Raw genomic sequence first — 15,874 nt, forward strand, 5'->3', positions numbered from 1 at the left:
CAATACTTTGGTCATCTGATGCAAAGAACTGACTCATTGGAAAAGACTCTGATGCTGGAATGATTGAAGGCAGGAGATGGGGACAACAGAGGATGAGATGGTTGGATGGCATCACTGACTCGATGGACATGAGTTTGCACAAGCTCTGGGAGTTGGTAATGGACAGGGCAGCCTGGCATACTGTGGTCCATGGGGTCACCAAGAGTCAGACATGACTGAGACACTGAACCGAATGAGAAGCCTACAGAGCTTTGGTTGGCGTGGTGTCCCCACTGCTCTAGTCCTCCCCTCCCCCACCACACCCTCTGCAATAAATCTTCTGAATAAAGTATCTCCTTAATAAGTCTTGGAGCAGGAAATGCAACCCACTCGAGTATTCTTGCCTGGAGAATCCCATGGTCAGAAGAGCCTGGCGGGCTGCAGTCCATAGGGTGGCAAAGAGTCAGACATGACTGAGTGACTAAGCACATAAATAAGTCTGAGTTTGTTTTCTTATTTTGCAGTCAAATATGTTTCCACTAGAATCATAGCCCCAAAGATTTTTAACCTTCAAAAAGTCAAAACTTTTCATATCTTCTGTTCTTTCATGTGTAAAATGGGGATGATATAATTTTTGCCTTGCAGTACCTTTGTGATGATTAGAGATGGGAAACCGTGGAACTATGATAGATAATCAATAAATAGTATTCTATAGAGTTACGTTAGAGTCCTGGCCTTGTATGTCAGATTAAGTTTACACTCACTGTTGTGTCTTTAACACTGTCCAATGCTTGCAACATAGTATACTCTCAATAAACAATTTGGAATGAACAACTTTATCCCTTGATACCAGGAAGCTGTGAGAAAAATACCTGGTTTAGAAAGAGGAGGTTGGTCATTGTTGACTTTCATCCGGCCCTAAATGGCTTTCCTGATAGCTCAGTTGGTTAGAATCCACCTGCAATGCAGGAGACCCCGATTTGATTCCTGGGTTGGGAAGATCCGCTGGAGAAGGGACAGGCTACCCACTCCAGTCTTCTTGGGGTTCCCTGGTGGCTCAGCCGGTAGAGAATCTGCCTGCCACGTGGGAGACCTGGGTTCAATCCCTGGCTGAGAAGATCCTCTGGAGAAGTGAAAGGCTACCCACTCCAGTATTCTGGCCTGGATTATTCCATGGACTGTATATAGTCCATGGGGTCACAAAGAGTCGGGCACCAACTAAGCGACTTTCACTTCACTTAATGCATTAAAAAGGGCCTGTCTCTCCACACGTGCCTCCCTAAGGGTCCCTGTGATACAAAATTTAATGCTGCCTGGAAAATGGAAGTGATAATTCCTGTCATTCTCAAATCACTAGGGCCATATATACACATTGCCACCTCCGATAGAGAGGCTGTCCCCCGGCTCTCCCAAGGGGGCGTGACCAGCCTCCTGATGACCCGCCTTTCCCAGGGTCCAGGTTCCTCCCACTGCGCCGGGTGCTAGGGTCTCCTTCACTGGGCCGACCAGCGCGTCCTTGTGCGCATGCGCGCACCCCCCTCACGCCTGCGGGGGCGGGGCCACTGCGTCATCGGGACGCGCGCCGCGGACAGCGCCGCGGTTGCCGGAAGTTGGGCGGCGGTAAGTGAGCCGCGCCGTTGAGGAGGACAGGGGTCCTGCGAGGTCGGTTTCTGTAGCCCTGGGCCTGAGGGGTGAGCTCGGCGGTGAGGTCGAGGGTCACGGCGGGTCTGAGGAGCCTCCTTCAAGAGGCGGGCCTCCCTCCTCTAGGGAGACACACCGACTCTGGCTCTCGCCTTCTGTCTGCGGTCACGTCCCCCTCAGGCTGATTCAGCCCGGGGTCTTCCGACTAGGAAGCTTTTGCTAATTAACAAAGTAATTCCCGCCTGTCCCCTGGCAGCGAGTGCTCTGAACATCCTGTGTGGGCACACGGGGGACAAGCACGCCTGGGCTCTCTCTCCTGGCTTTGCCCGGTTTTGCTGTGACTGGCGCGTCTTTTCTGGCCAACTCCTCTCCTCCCTTCATGTGGCATGATGTTGAAACGCTTTTAAGGAGCTGAGTACAGGGCTCACATGCAACCGCAAGGTCCTTTTTCTGTTCCAGCCAGTTTCTCATGGTAGAGAATAAGTGTAAATACTGATCGAGCTGCTGCTGCACATCTGGCACTGCTCTGCAAGCTGGGGATACCAAAGTGAGTAAGGTACACATCCCTGTCCTCGAGTTAATTTTTTTTTTTTAAGTCAAGGAGATAGCGCTACAGTATGAAACTGTTGTAGGGGGTTGCTGGCGGACTTAGGGTGCTCGCAGGTCAGGCTGAGGCATCAGTAGGCTTCGGTCCTAAAGGATGAGCAGGATTAGTCAGGTGAAGAGGGCAGTGAGGTGGGACGATATCCCAGACATTTGGAGTGGCATGAACAGAAGGCTATCCATTGAGTGACCAGCAAGGAGTTCACTCAAGCTGGAATGCTCTGTTGTGGAAGAGGCAACTCTGGAAAGCCAGATCATGAAGGATTGTGTGGGCGACAGCGTGAGGAGCACAGACTCTGGAAGCTGAGGTGCTTGTGTGCCATGTCTGGCTTTGCCACTGAGCTAGTTTGTGAGCTTGGGCTGGTCACTCCCTTTCTTAGCTTCAGTTTCTTCATCTGTAAAAGGAGCAAATAGGGAGTTCCCTGGTGGCCTACTGGTTAGGATTCTGGGCTTTCACTGCTTTGACTGGGGTTCAATTCCTGATCAGGGAACTGAGATCCTACAAGCCACATGACGTAGCCAAACATCCCCAACCCCACCCCAGCCGCCCCCCCCAAAAAAAAACAGAACAAAAACAAAGGGCAGACATTAACCCACCTTCTAGGGTTGCTGTGAGAAGTGAATTAGAGGATGTTAGCCACTTGACACTGCTGCTGCTCCTGCTAAGTCTCTTCAGTCGTGTCCCACTCTGTGCGACCCCATAGATGGCCCACCAGGCTCCGCCATCCCTGGGATCCTCCAGGCAAGAACACTGGAGTGGGTTGCCATTTCCCTCTCCAATGCATGAAAGTGAAGAGTGAAAGTGAAGTCGCTCAGTTGTGTCTGACTCTTTGCGACCCCATGGACTGCAGCCCACCAGGCTCCTCCATCCGTGGGATCCTTCAGGCAAGAGTCCTGGAGTGGGTGCCACTGCCTTCTCCACCACTTGGCACTGGTGGACAGTGAACAATAAACTGCTGCAGTTACTGTTGCCAAGTTAAGACATGTTAAGAAGCTTTATTTGGAAATGTGGGTGTGAGGGGTAGAGCCCTGAGGAATTTTAAGCAGGGCTGTGCCATGGTTTTATCTCTTTTAAAGTAGCCAGGCAGTGATGTGCTTATTAGAGTGGGCAGGAAGGACCTGCAGGTAGACCGGGCAGGGCACCGTTGCTGTAGTCCAGGTGCCGGAGGAGGGGGGCCTGAACCAAGGCAGCACCTGTGGGGATGGAGAGGGGTGGGTGCATTCAAAGACAAGGAAGTGAGATTCGCTGGACTGGTAACTGGTTGGATGATGCTGGGGGAGTCAGGATTTTGGGGGTCGAGGATGGAGAATGAACCCTCTATGTGGAGATAAAAATGGTAAGTAGTTTGGTCAGTACCCTTGACCTCAGAGATTTTATTTGGAAGTCAGAATGACCTCTGTCTTCCACTTTTGCTCATGGAAAAAAGATTCTCTGATGCCTTCCTCCTCTCTTTCTCCCGATCCTCCCTGCTTTTTCTAGTGATGCCCCACTGTGTGTTCAGTTCAGTTGCTCAGTTGTGCCCGCCTCTTTGTGACCCCACAGACTGTAGCACGCCAGGTTTTCTTGTCCATCATCAACTCCTGGAGCTTGCTCAAACTCGTGTCCATTGAGTCAGTGATACCATCCAACCGTCTCATCCTCTGTCATCGCCTTCTGCCTTCAATCTTTCCCAGCGTCAGTGTCTTTTCCAGTGATTCAGTTCTTCACATCAGGTGGCCAAAGTATTGGAGTTTCAGCTTCAGCATCAGTCCTTCCAATGAATATTCAGGACTGATTTCCTTTAGGATTGACTGTTTTGATCTCCTTGTAGTCCAAGGGACTCTCAAGAGTCTTCTCCAACACCTCAGTTCAAAAGCATCAGTTCTTCAGCATTCAGCCTTTATGGTTCAACTGTCACATTCATACATGACTACTGGAAAAACCATAGCTTTGACTAGGTGGACCTATGTTGGCAAAGTAATGTCTCTGCTTTTTGATATGCTGTCTAGGTTGGTCATAGTTTTTCTTCCAAGGAGCAAGCGTCTTTTAATTTCATGGATGCAGTCACCATCTGCAGTGAATTTGGAGCCCAAGAAAATAAAGTCTCTCACTGTTTCTATTGTTTCCCCATCTATTTGCCATGAAGTGATGGGATGGGACTGGATGCTATGATCTTCATTTTTTGAATATCGAATTTTAAACCAGCATTTTCACTCTCCTCTTTCATCAAGAGGCTCTTTAGGTCCTCTTCACTTTCTGCCAAAAGGGTGGTGTCATCTGCATATATGAGGTTATTGATGTTTCTCCCAGCAGTCTTGATTCCAGCTTGTGCTTCATCCAGCCCAGCGTTTCTCATGATGTACTCTGCATTTAAGTTAAATAAGCAGGGTGACAGTATACATCCTTGATGTACTCCTTTCTCAATTTGGAATCAGTCCATTGTTCCATGTCCAGTTCTAACTGTTGCTTCTTGATCTGTATACAGATTTCTCAGGAGGCAGGCCAGGTGGTCTGGTATTCCCATCTCTTTAAGAATTGTCCATGGTTTGTTGTGGTCAACACAGTCAAAGGCTTTGGCATAGTCAGTAAAGCAGAAGTAGATGTTTTTTTGGAATTCTCTTGCTTTTTCTATAACCCAACAGACGTTGGCAATTTGATCTCTGATTCCTCTGCCTTTTCTAAATCCAATTTGAACATCTGGAAGTTCTCGGTTCACGTACTGTTGAAGCCTCACTTGGAGAATTTTGAGCATTGCTTTGCTAGCATGTCAGATGAGTGCAATTGTGCGGTAGTTAGAACATTCTTTGGCTTTTCCTTTCTTTGGGGTTGGAATGAAAACTGACCTTTTCCAGTCCTGTGGCCACAGGGTGTTCAAGGGGGAACCAGTAGGTGCTGCTCTGTCACCAGGCTGGCAACGTGCATCTCCATGATCTTGGTGGGCTGGGTGTCAGCCGGTCCACCTGATCTCAGAATGATCACCTCTGGGGTTTTCACACCGTCTTTCTGCTTACCCTCCTTTGACCTTGTTCCTATGTGTCAGTCTCTCTGTGAGTGTGGCATAGAAAGCAAGTCCTTTTCCCATGGAGCCTGGCCACGCGGAGCAACACTGTACTCACTGTCCTTGCCGGAATCCAAGACCCCACAATGACTCTGCTAGGCTTTGTCATGGACACTTGATGCTGTCGACACCGTCACACTGTCTGAGAGTCAGTGTGATGCTGTCTGCGCATCCCTCCTCATCTCTCGTGTGTTCATCCGTCTCCCAGCCGCCTTTGTTGCTTTTGACTTCGCTGAGTTGTAGCCATCAGTCAAGGCTTCTCAGCTTGTATCACTACAAACTTAAATCCAGCCAACCCTATGGCTTTGCCTTTTATTCTAATTCCGTGGGGGGGAAAATGGTGTTTGTTCTAAGATTAATTCCTTTACTTGTGCTGAGATCCCTTTATCAGTTCCTTTTCCTCAGGACCTGGTTCCCATCATTGTTCCCATTTCTTTCCTGTTTAACTAACCCTTCCATTTACTATCCATCCCCCCCTACCCCCGTTTTTACTTTCATTTTTGCAAAAACAAAACACCCTCCTGTTACCCTCTGCTCTACCCCGTCGCAGCCACACTTCTTGGACAAGTTGCCACCTCTGCTGCTTGAAGTCAGCATTCACTGAAATTCTACTTCTGCAGCAGCCCTCCCCGCAAACCACTCTCCTCCAAGTCACCAGGCCTCGGTGTTGCCAGAACCCCTGAACTCTTTGCCTTCCTTCTCTGCTTCGCCTTCTCAGTATGTCTGACATTGATGCTCTCCCTTCACTTGTGAAAAAGCACTCCTGGTTCGAACTCTGTCTCTGGCCGTTTCCCCTCAGTTTTCATCGCAGGCTCTTTTCTTCCTTTTGTCCCTTAAATGCTGGTTTTCTCCAAGGCCTGGTCTCATACTCACGCTCATCTCTATGCACAGCATAAACTCTCATCCCTGGGCCAGTGACCTCTGCTCTGGCTCTCGAGTCCAGATCTCTCCTGAGCACCAGCCCTCCGTCTCAGCGAGTCCCAAGCTAAGGTCATCATCTTCTCTCCAAACCTGTGACTCTTCTTCCTGTCTGTACTCTCTCGCATTCCCCTTCTGCATTTATTGATTCCAGGCAGAGCCCTTCGAGTCCTCTTGGACTTTTCCTACTCACACCATGCCTCCCGTCCTCCTGGTGCTAGTCAGAGTTCCACAGCTTCTCCTCCCTTGATACTGACTGGACACGTTTTCATCATCTGCGTTTCCTGTCCCCCTGCCTTAGATCAGGCCCCTTTTCACTTCCTGCCTGTGTTCCTGCCTGGCCTCCGAGCTGCTTGCCTGGCCTCAGCAGTCTGGCCCTAACTATTGCTGGAGTGCCCTTTCTGAAATAATAGATCTTTGCGGGACTTCCCTGGCAGTGCAGTGCTTAAGACTCCATGCTCCCACCACAGTGGATGTGGGTTCAGCCCCTGATCGGGGAACTAAGGTCCCATATGCTGTGTGCTCCCAAAATGTAAAAAGCAAACAGAGCCCCCCAATATTTGCTAAAATACAAATCAGTAGCTTTTCATGGAAGGTCTTTCGTGATTTGGCATTTGCCTACTTTATGGGCGTGGTTTCCAGCTCCTGTGGCGCACGAACCTTGCCTTCTCACCACACAAAACTCTGGGTGTGTTCTGAAACGGACCATGCTGTTTCCTTGGTACATAGATTCGGTCATCAGGAAGTATTTATTGGGCACCTGTGGGGGGCAGGTGCTGGGAAAACAGCGATTGATGGAGGAAAATGAGAAGCTGACACAGTGCCTTTCTCAAAGAGCTTTTCTTGTAGCAGTGAGGACCAACGTTCACACTGCGCGTGTGCTCTGGAGGGGAGGTGGTGGCTCCCTTTGTGGGTCGGATACAGGAAAACTGACCTGAGTGGGAGTTGAGGGAGTCAGGGAAGGCTCCCCTCTCATGATGGTTGAGCTGAGATCTGAAGGGAGAAGAGGAATTAAGCAGACAGTGGGCCCCTGGATGGATAAGAACGTTCTCAGCTTCTGCAGAGACTGTTGGGTGTTTCCAGAATTGCAGATGTGGAACTGAGACAAGCTTCCTCCTTTTGTCTAAACTGTCCCCACTCCCCAGCATAACCTTCCTCATCCAGCAGGACTGGTTTGGGCTGCAGCCGCCAACCACTCCCCTCTCTCAGCCGTCCAGAGGACTTTTGGAAGAGGGGGGAGCTGTTTTACTTTGTGATATAACCACAAGGCACAGCTGCATTGAAGAGGGTGCCGGGGGTGACAGGCACTCTGCGATGTGTGATGGTGGTGGTTCAGTCGCTAAGTCGTGTCTGATCCCGTGACCCCATGGACTGCAGCACGCCTGGTTTCCTTGTCCTTCACCATCTCCCGGAATTTACTCAACCTCATGTCCATTGAGTCGGCAATGCCGTCCCAGCATCTCATCTCTGTCGTCCCCTTCTGCCTTCAGTGTTTCCTGGCATTAGGGTCTTTTCTAATGAGTTGGCTCTTCACATCAGGTGGCCAAAGTATTAGAGCTTCAGCTTCAGTCTTTCCAGTGCACATTCAGGACTGATTTCCTTTAGGACTGACTGGTTTGATCTCCTTGCTGTCCAGGGGACTCTCAAGAGTCTTCTCCAAAACCGCAGTTCAAAAGCATCAATTCTTCGGCACTCAGCCTTCTTTATGGTCCAACTCTCACGTCTGTACATGACTGCTGGAAAAACCATAGCTTTGGCTGTATGGACCTTTGTCAGCAAAGTGATGTCTCTGTCTTCTAATATGCTGTCTAGATTTGTCATAGCTTTCCTCCAAGAAGCAAATGTCTTTTAATTTCATGGCTGCGCTCATGGCAACCTACTCCAGTATTCTTACCTCTAGAACCCCAAACAGTAGGAGAAGACAACGTGTGGGACCAGCACCAAATGAAAAAGAGCTGTCCCACCAGCATTCAAGTGGTGTCCTTGTTGAGAGTCTACTGCCAGTTCTCTTAAAAGCCTGGGCTCCAGGGTTTTTGTGGGAAACACCCCTTCCTCTTCAGGCTAATTTAGCTGTCCCTCCCTCCTCCTCCCATTACATCCGGTGCCAATGCTTACACCAGACAGCTGTGCTCTTTTACCTGTAACCTGCTGTATTGTCATTCCTGCTCTGTCTTACCTTGAGACTGTTAGCTCCTTAAACTCGGGAACCATGGCTTTTTGCCATCGAGTCCTGAAATTCAGCACAGGGTCTGGTACATCAGGACTTTCCTGGTGGCTCAGATGGTAAAGTCTGCCAGCAACGTGGGAGACCTGGGTTCTGTCCCTGGATTGGGAAGATCCCCTGGAAAAGGGAATGGTAACGCACTCCAGCATTCTTGCCTGGAGAATCCCATGGACAGAGGAGCCTGTCGGGCTGCAGTCCATGGGGCTGTGAAGAGTTGGACATGCCTGAAGTAGCTACGCAGCAGCAGCTGGTACATCAAACCAGTGTCTATTGAAGGAACGATGAGGAAACCCCATGTTTTGGGTGTGTGTTTTATTGATGGTATGTTGATGGTATGTTCTTTTTGAGTGCCTCTTGTGTGCCACATTCATGCATTTTCTAGTTGAATCCTCAATAATTCTGCACTGCAGATGGTTTCCCATCTTACAGATGAGGAAGTAGGCTCAGAGAAGATAAATGACTTGCCCAAGGCTGTGTGGCTGGAAGTTTCAAAGGTGGGATTTGAACTTGGGTCTCTCTGGCTCATGAAGCTACACCCTTCTGTCTACCATATGTCTGTCTCCAGTGTATCAGATTGCATGGTTGTCCAGGTGTTTTTGTGGACTGAGACTTAAGGCCCTGGATTTACCTCTATGAAAATTTTATTGTTGTTGTTCAGTCGCCCAGTCATGTCTGACTCTTTGCGACCCCATGGACTGCAGCACGCCAGGCCTCCCTGCCCCTCACCATCTCTCAGAGTTTGCCCAAGTTCATGTTCACTGCATCAGTGATGCCGTCCAGCCGTCGCATCCTCTGACACCCTCTTCTCCTGCCCTCAATCTTTCCCACCTTCAAGGACTTTGCCAATGAGTTGTCTGTTTGCATCAGATGACCAAACTACTGGAGCTTCAGCTTCAGCATCAGTCCTTTCAGTGAATATTCAGGGTTGATCTCCCTTAAGATGTACCGAATTGATGTCCTTGCTGTCTGAGGGACTTTCAGGAGTCTTCTCCAGCACCACAGTTCGAAGGCATCAATTCTTTGGCATTCTGCCTTCTTTATGATCCAGCTTTCACAACCGTGGGTAACCACTGGGAAGACCATAGCCTTGACTATACAGACCTTTGTTGGCAGAGGAATGTCTCTGCTTTTCAACACACTGTCTAGGTTTGTCATCGCTTTCCTGCCAAGAAACAATCATATTCTGATTTCATGGCTGCAGTCACCATCCACAGTGATTTTGGGGCCCAAGAGGAAATCTGTCACTGCTCCCACCTTTTCCCCTTCTATTTGCCATGCAGTAATGGGGGCAGATGCCATTATCTTAGTTTTTTTAATATTTAGTCTTAAGCCACTCTTTCACTCTCCTCCTTCACCCTCATCAAGATGCTCTTTAGTTCCTCTGCACTTTCTGCCATTTAACAACTTGAAAATTGTAATCTTGATAAATAGGCCTGCCATTCCAGGTGGTCAGAATCTTTTATTCTAAATTTCTGTTATGCGTCATTGCTTCTTCCTATTCCTGTCATGTGTAGATTTTTGGTTTTTTTTGGTCGGGGTGGGTCTTGGTTGCTGTTCACAAGACTTTTCTGGTTGCCGCGAATGGGGACCACTCTCTAGTTGCAGTGCTTCAGCTTCTTACTGTGCTTCTCTTACTACAGAGCACAGGCTCTAGAGCATGCCAGCTCAAAAGTTGCGGAACATGGACTTGGTTGTTCTGTGGCATGTGGAATCTTCTCAGACCAGGGAGCAAACCCATGTCCCCAGGATTGGCAGGCAGATTCTTAACCTCTGGCCCACCAGGGAAGCCCCAAGTGTAGAATTAATAAGCAAACCTGTATTGTTATCTAAGTCACTGGTAAGATGTGGTTATAAGAATCAAAAGTGGGTCTTCTGCATTGCAGGCAGATTCTTTACCATCTGAGCCACCAAGGAATGTCCTTGCTGTAGCAAGGTTCAGTTCAATTCAGTCACTCAGTCGTGTCCTACTCTTTGCGACCCCATGGACTGCAGCACGCCAGGCTTCCTTGTCCATCACCAACTCCCAGAGCTTACTCAAAATCATGTCCATCGAGTCAGGGTTGCCACCCAACCATCGCATCCTCTATCATCCCCTTCTCCTCCTGCCTTCAATCTTTCCCAGCATCAGGATCTTTTCCAGCAAGTCAGTTCTTCTCATCAGGTGACCAAAGTATTGGAGTTTCAGCTTCAGCATCAGTCCTTCCAATAAATAGTCAGGACTGATTTCCTTTAGGATATAGACTGGTTGGATCTCCTTGAAGTCCAAGGGACTCTCAAGAGTCTTCTTCAACACCACAGTTCAAAAGCATCAATTCTTTGGTGTTCAGCTTTCTTTATGGTCCAGATCTCACATCCATACATGACTACTGGAAATACCATAGCTTTGACAAAGTAATGTCTTTGCCAAATGTTCATTGGCAAAGTAATGTCTCTGCTTTTTAATATGCTGTCTAGGTTGGTCATAACTTCTCTTCCAAAGAGCAAACGTCTTTTAATTTCATGGCTGAAGTTACCATCTGCAGTGATTTTGGAGCCCCCAAAAATAAAGTCTCTCACTGTTTGCATTTTTTCCCCAATCTATTTGCCATGAAGTGATGGGACCAGATGCCATGATCTTATTTTTCTGAATGTTGAGTTTCAAGCCAACTTTTTCACTCTCTTCTTTTACTTTCATCAAGAGGCTCTTTAGTTCTTTGCTGCCATAAGTGGTGTCATCTGACTATCTGAGGTTATAGGTATTTCTCCCGGCAATCTTGATTCCAGCTTGTGCTTCATCCAGCCTGCTGTTTTGCATGATATACTCTGCATATAAGTTAAAGAGGCAGGGTGATAATGTACAGCCTTGATGTACTCCCTTCCTGATTTGGAACCAGCCTGTTGTTCCATGTCCAGTTCTAACTGTTGCTTCTTGACCTGCATACAGATTTCTCAGGAGGCAGGTCAGGTGGTCTGGTATTCCCATCTCTTTAAGAATTTTCCACAGTTTATGGTGGAAACTCTCCAAAGAGAGTCACAGGCTTTGGCATAGTCAATAAAGCAGAAATAGATGTTTTTCTGGAACTCTCTTGCTTTTTCCACGATCCAGCAGATGTTGGCAACTTGATCTCTGGTTCCTCTGCCTTTTCTAAATCCAGCTTGAACATCTGGAAGTTCACCGTTCATGAGCTGTTGAAGCCTGGCTTGGAAAATTTTGAGCATCACTTTGCTAGTGTGTGAGATGAGTGCAATTGTGTGGTAGTTTGAGCATTCTTTAGCATTACCTTTCTTTGGGATTGAAATGAAAACTGACCTTTTCCAGTCCTGTGGCCACGGCTGAGTTTTTCAGATTTGCTGGCATATTGAGGGCAGCACTTTCACAGCATCACCTTGCAGGATTTGGAATAGCTCAACTGGAATTCCATCCCCTCCACTAGCTTTTTGTGTAGTGATGTTTCCTAAGGCCCACTTGACTTCACATTCCAGGATATCTGACTCTAGATGAGTGATCACATTATCATGGTTATCTGGGTCTTGAAGATCTTTTTTGTACAGTTCTTCTGTGTGTTCTTGCCACCTCTTCTTAATATCTTCTGCTTCTGTTAGGTCCATACCATTTCTGTCCTTTATTGAGCCCATCTTTGCCTGAAATGTTCCCTTGGTATCTCTGATTTTCTTGAAGAGATCTCTAGTCTTTCCCATTCTATGCTGCTGCTAAGTCGCTTCAGTCGTGTCCGACTCTGTGCGACCCCATAGACGGCAGCCCACCAGGCTCCGCCCGTCCCTGGGATTCTCCAGGCAAGAACACTGGAGTGGGTTGCCATTTCCTTCTCCAATGCATGAAAGTGAAAAGTGAAAGTGAAGTCGCTCAGTTGTGTCCGACTCCTAGCGACCCCATGGACTGCAGCGCACCAGGCTCCTCTCTCCATGGGATTTTCCAGGCAAGAGTACTGGAGTAGGGTGCCATTGCCTTCTATAGTTTTCCTGTATTTCTTTGCATTGTTCACCAAGGGAGGCTTTCTTATCTCTCCTTGCTATTCTTTGAAACTCTGCATTCAAATGGACGTATCTTTCCTTTTCTCCTTTGCCTTTCGCTTCTTTTCTTTTCTCAGCTATTTGTAAGGCTTCCTCAGACAACAATTTTGCATTTCTTTTTCTTAGTTGTGGTCTTGATCACTGCCTACTGTACAATGTCAGGAACCTCCGTCCATGGTTCTTCAGGCACTCTATCAGATCTAATCCCTTGAATCTACTTATCACTTCCACTGTATAATCCTAAGGGATTTGATTTAGGTCCTACCTGAATGGTCTAGTGGTTTTCCCTACTTTCTTCAATTTAAGTCTGAATTTGGCAATAAGGAGTTAATGATCTGAGCCACAGTCAGCTCCCAGTCTTATTTTTGCTGACTGTAGAGCTTCTCCATCTTCAGCTGCAAAGAATACTATCAGTCTGATTTCAGTATTGACCATCTGGTGATGTCCACGTGTAGAGTCTTCTCTTGTGTTACTGGAAGAGGGTGTTTGCTCTGACGAGTGCATTCTTTTGGAAACACTTTGTTAGCCTTTGCCCTGCTTCATTTTGTACTTCAAGGCCAAATTTGCCTGCTACTACAGGTGTTTCTTGACATACTACTTTTGCATTATAGTCCTCTATAATGAAAAGGACATCTTTTTTTTGGTGTCAGTTGTAGAAGGTCTTGTAGGTCTTCAGAGAACTGTTCAACTTTAGCTTCTTCAGCATTAGAAGGGGCATAGACTTGGATTACTGTGATATTGAATGGTTTGCCTTGGAAACAGAGAGCACGCTGTCGTTTTTGAGATTGCATCCAAGTACTGCATTTCAGACTCTTCTGTTGACTATGAGGGCTACTCCATTTCTTCTAAGGGATTCCTGCCCACAGTAGTAGATATAATGGTCATCTGAGTCAAATTCACCCATTCCAGTCCATTTCAGTTCACTGATTCCTAAAATGTCCATGTTTACTCTTGCCATCTCCTGTTTGATCACTTCCAATTTACCCTTGATTCATGAACCTAACATTCCAGGTTCCTGTGCAATATTGCTCTTTACAGCATCGGACTTGACTTCCACCACCAGTCACATCCACAATGGGTGTTGTTTTTGCTTTGGCTCCATCCCTTCATTCTTTCTGGAGTTATTTCTCCACTGATCTCCAGTAGCATATTGGGCACCTACCGACCTGGGGAGTTCATCTTTCAGTGTCCTATCTTTTTGCCTTTTCACACTGTTCATGGGGTTCTCAAGGCAAGAATACTGAAGTGGTTTGCCATTCCCTTCTCCAGTGGACCACATTCTGTCAGACCTCTCCACCATGACCCATCTGTCTTGGGTGGCCCTACAAGGCATGACTCATGGTTTCACTGAGTTGGACAAGACTGTAGCCCATGTGATCAGTTTGGTTAGTTTTCTGTGATTGTGGTTTTCATTCTGTCTGCCCTCTGATGGATAAGGATAAGGGTTATGGAAGCTTCCAAATGGGAGAGACTGATTGCGTGGGATTGTCCTGATGGGTGGGGCCTTGCTCAGTAAATCTTTAATCCTATTTTCTGTTAATGGGTGGAGCTGTGTTCCCTCCCTGTTGTTTGACCTGAGGCCAAACTATGGGGGAGGTAATGAAGATAATGACCTCCTTTAAAAGGTCCCATGATGCACTGCTGCACTCAGTGCCCCTGACCCTGCAGTAGGCCCCTGCCAACCCACAGCTCCACCAGAGACTCCTGGACACTCACGGGCAAGTCTGGCTCAGTCTCTTGTGGGGTCACTGCTCCTTTCTCCTGGGTCCTGGTGCACACAGGGTTTTGTTTTGCCCTCCAAGAGTCTGTTTCCCCAATCCTGAGTAAATTCTGGCAGCTCTACGGTGGGGTTAATGGCAACCTCCTTCAAGAGGGCTTGTGCCATACCCAGGTCTGCACCTAGCAACCCTGCCCCTGCGGCAGGCCGCTACTGACCCGTACCTCTGCAGGAGACACTCAAACACAGTTCTGGTTCAGTGTCTGTGGGGTCTCTGGGTCCTGGTGCACACAAGGTTTGTTTGAGCCCTCTGAGTGTCTCTGGTGGGTATGGGGTTTGATTCTAAATTCGATTTCACCCTGCCTGCCGTCTTGCTGGGGCTTCTCCTTTGCTACGAGGGGTATCTTTTTTTGGTGGGATCCAGCATTCTCCTCTTGACAGTTGTCCAGCAGTGAGTTGTAATTTTGGAGTTCTCGCAGGAGAACGTGAGCGCATGTCGTTCTGCTCCGCCGTCTTGGTGGAGCACACAGGGTTCAGCATGCGTGAAATGCTTTGTGAATATGATGGATATTCACTCACAGAGAGAATAAAATACAAACCTGATAGGCCCCAAGACTGAACCAAAGACATCCCTGGCAGCTCCTCTCTGATTGCCATCAGTTCATTCCTGAACCAGCATCCTTTGAAGAAGGTTACTTTACCAGTTTTAAGTCCTTCTGACTGTGTCAGTTCTTGCATCCACATCTCGTCTCCTGTGCTGTCTGGAGAAGCCTTGTCGGAGGCCTCGCTGAGCCCCCGTAGCCTGTTGCCCGTCTGTGGTTCTTCCGTGGCCGCGGCCGCGGTGCAGTGACGCTGTCCCGGCTTGTTCTTGGGGAAACCGTGGGGGCCTTTGTGGACACGCAGGGCGGCTGCATGCAGTTGCGCAGGGGCCGCATCTGAGAGGGTTCTGTTCAGATCATGGGCGCCATGGGTGTATTTTGTAATGACGGTTTTCTGGCAGAGAAGGGCAAAGATGTCTTGAGCTAACTTAATGTATGACAGTAGTTTTCTCGAAGGAGGTAAAACGTTTTGAGGGAGTGGTACGGTTTTCTCATTGTGCAGAGGTGCCGGAACCAGAATGGCCTGTGTGACGCCTCCCCTGGGAGCGGAGTCTCTGTCCAGTGGGCTACAGAATCCATCTATATTCTCATCTTTGGAAATTATTTTAAAAGCCTGAAACCAAGTGATAGCTTGGCCCAGTTTTTCAGCGCCTCTCATTTTCCAGAACTTCTTAAAGATCACCAGAAATGAAAACAAGGACTGTTACTCAGACGCAGTCCTTCATACCTCAGGCAGCTTTTAGGAAACCATCACGGATTTTAGCTGTTGGCTGACCTGAGGGCTCCTTCGTGGTTTAGGTAAATCCCGTGGCTGTCACCCAGGTACAAGACGGAGCAGGTTGACACGGTTGATGGGCTGATGTAATGCAGAGGCCTCGAAAGTGGGCATGGTGTCCGCCCCGTTCCTCGTATGATCTCTTTGACTCCCTCCCTGCCCGTGTTTTCCCAGCCTCCACTCTCATAGGCTTGCCGTACCCCACAATACTGGTATCCAGGGCGTCCTTTCTCAAATCTGAGGCCGAACGAGAGAGCAGATCGCAGGGGAGGTTTGAGGTTGTTACAGCAGGGAAAACAAGATGAAGCCAAAGAAGAACAGGTCCCAGAAGTAACTGTGGAGACTAAAGGTTAGTCTGCAGCCTGTGGA

At 48.2% G+C, this 15,874-nt stretch overlaps 1 protein-coding gene across 20 annotated transcripts in view; it reads left to right on the top strand.

The window, feature by feature from the left end:
- The first annotated feature begins 1,530 nt into the window (after positions 1-1,530).
- The window catches only part of ATG7 (autophagy related 7), a 293,009-nt gene continuing 278,665 nt past the window's right edge, over positions 1,531-15,874 (top strand). For 14 of the 20 annotated variants that reach the window (XR_011563074.1, XR_011563076.1, XR_011563075.1 and 11 more), the window contains exon 1: positions 1,531-1,599. The gene's annotated coding sequence lies outside the window, so the exon portion shown is untranslated. The other 6 variants (XM_070776860.1, XM_070776862.1, XM_070776857.1 and 3 more) reach the window with 5 other exon arrangements.

The sequence above is a fragment of the Bos indicus genome, chromosome 22 (assembly GCF_029378745.1).
Source record: "Bos indicus isolate NIAB-ARS_2022 breed Sahiwal x Tharparkar chromosome 22, NIAB-ARS_B.indTharparkar_mat_pri_1.0, whole genome shotgun sequence".
Lineage (NCBI taxonomy): Eukaryota > Metazoa > Chordata > Mammalia > Artiodactyla > Bovidae > Bos > Bos indicus.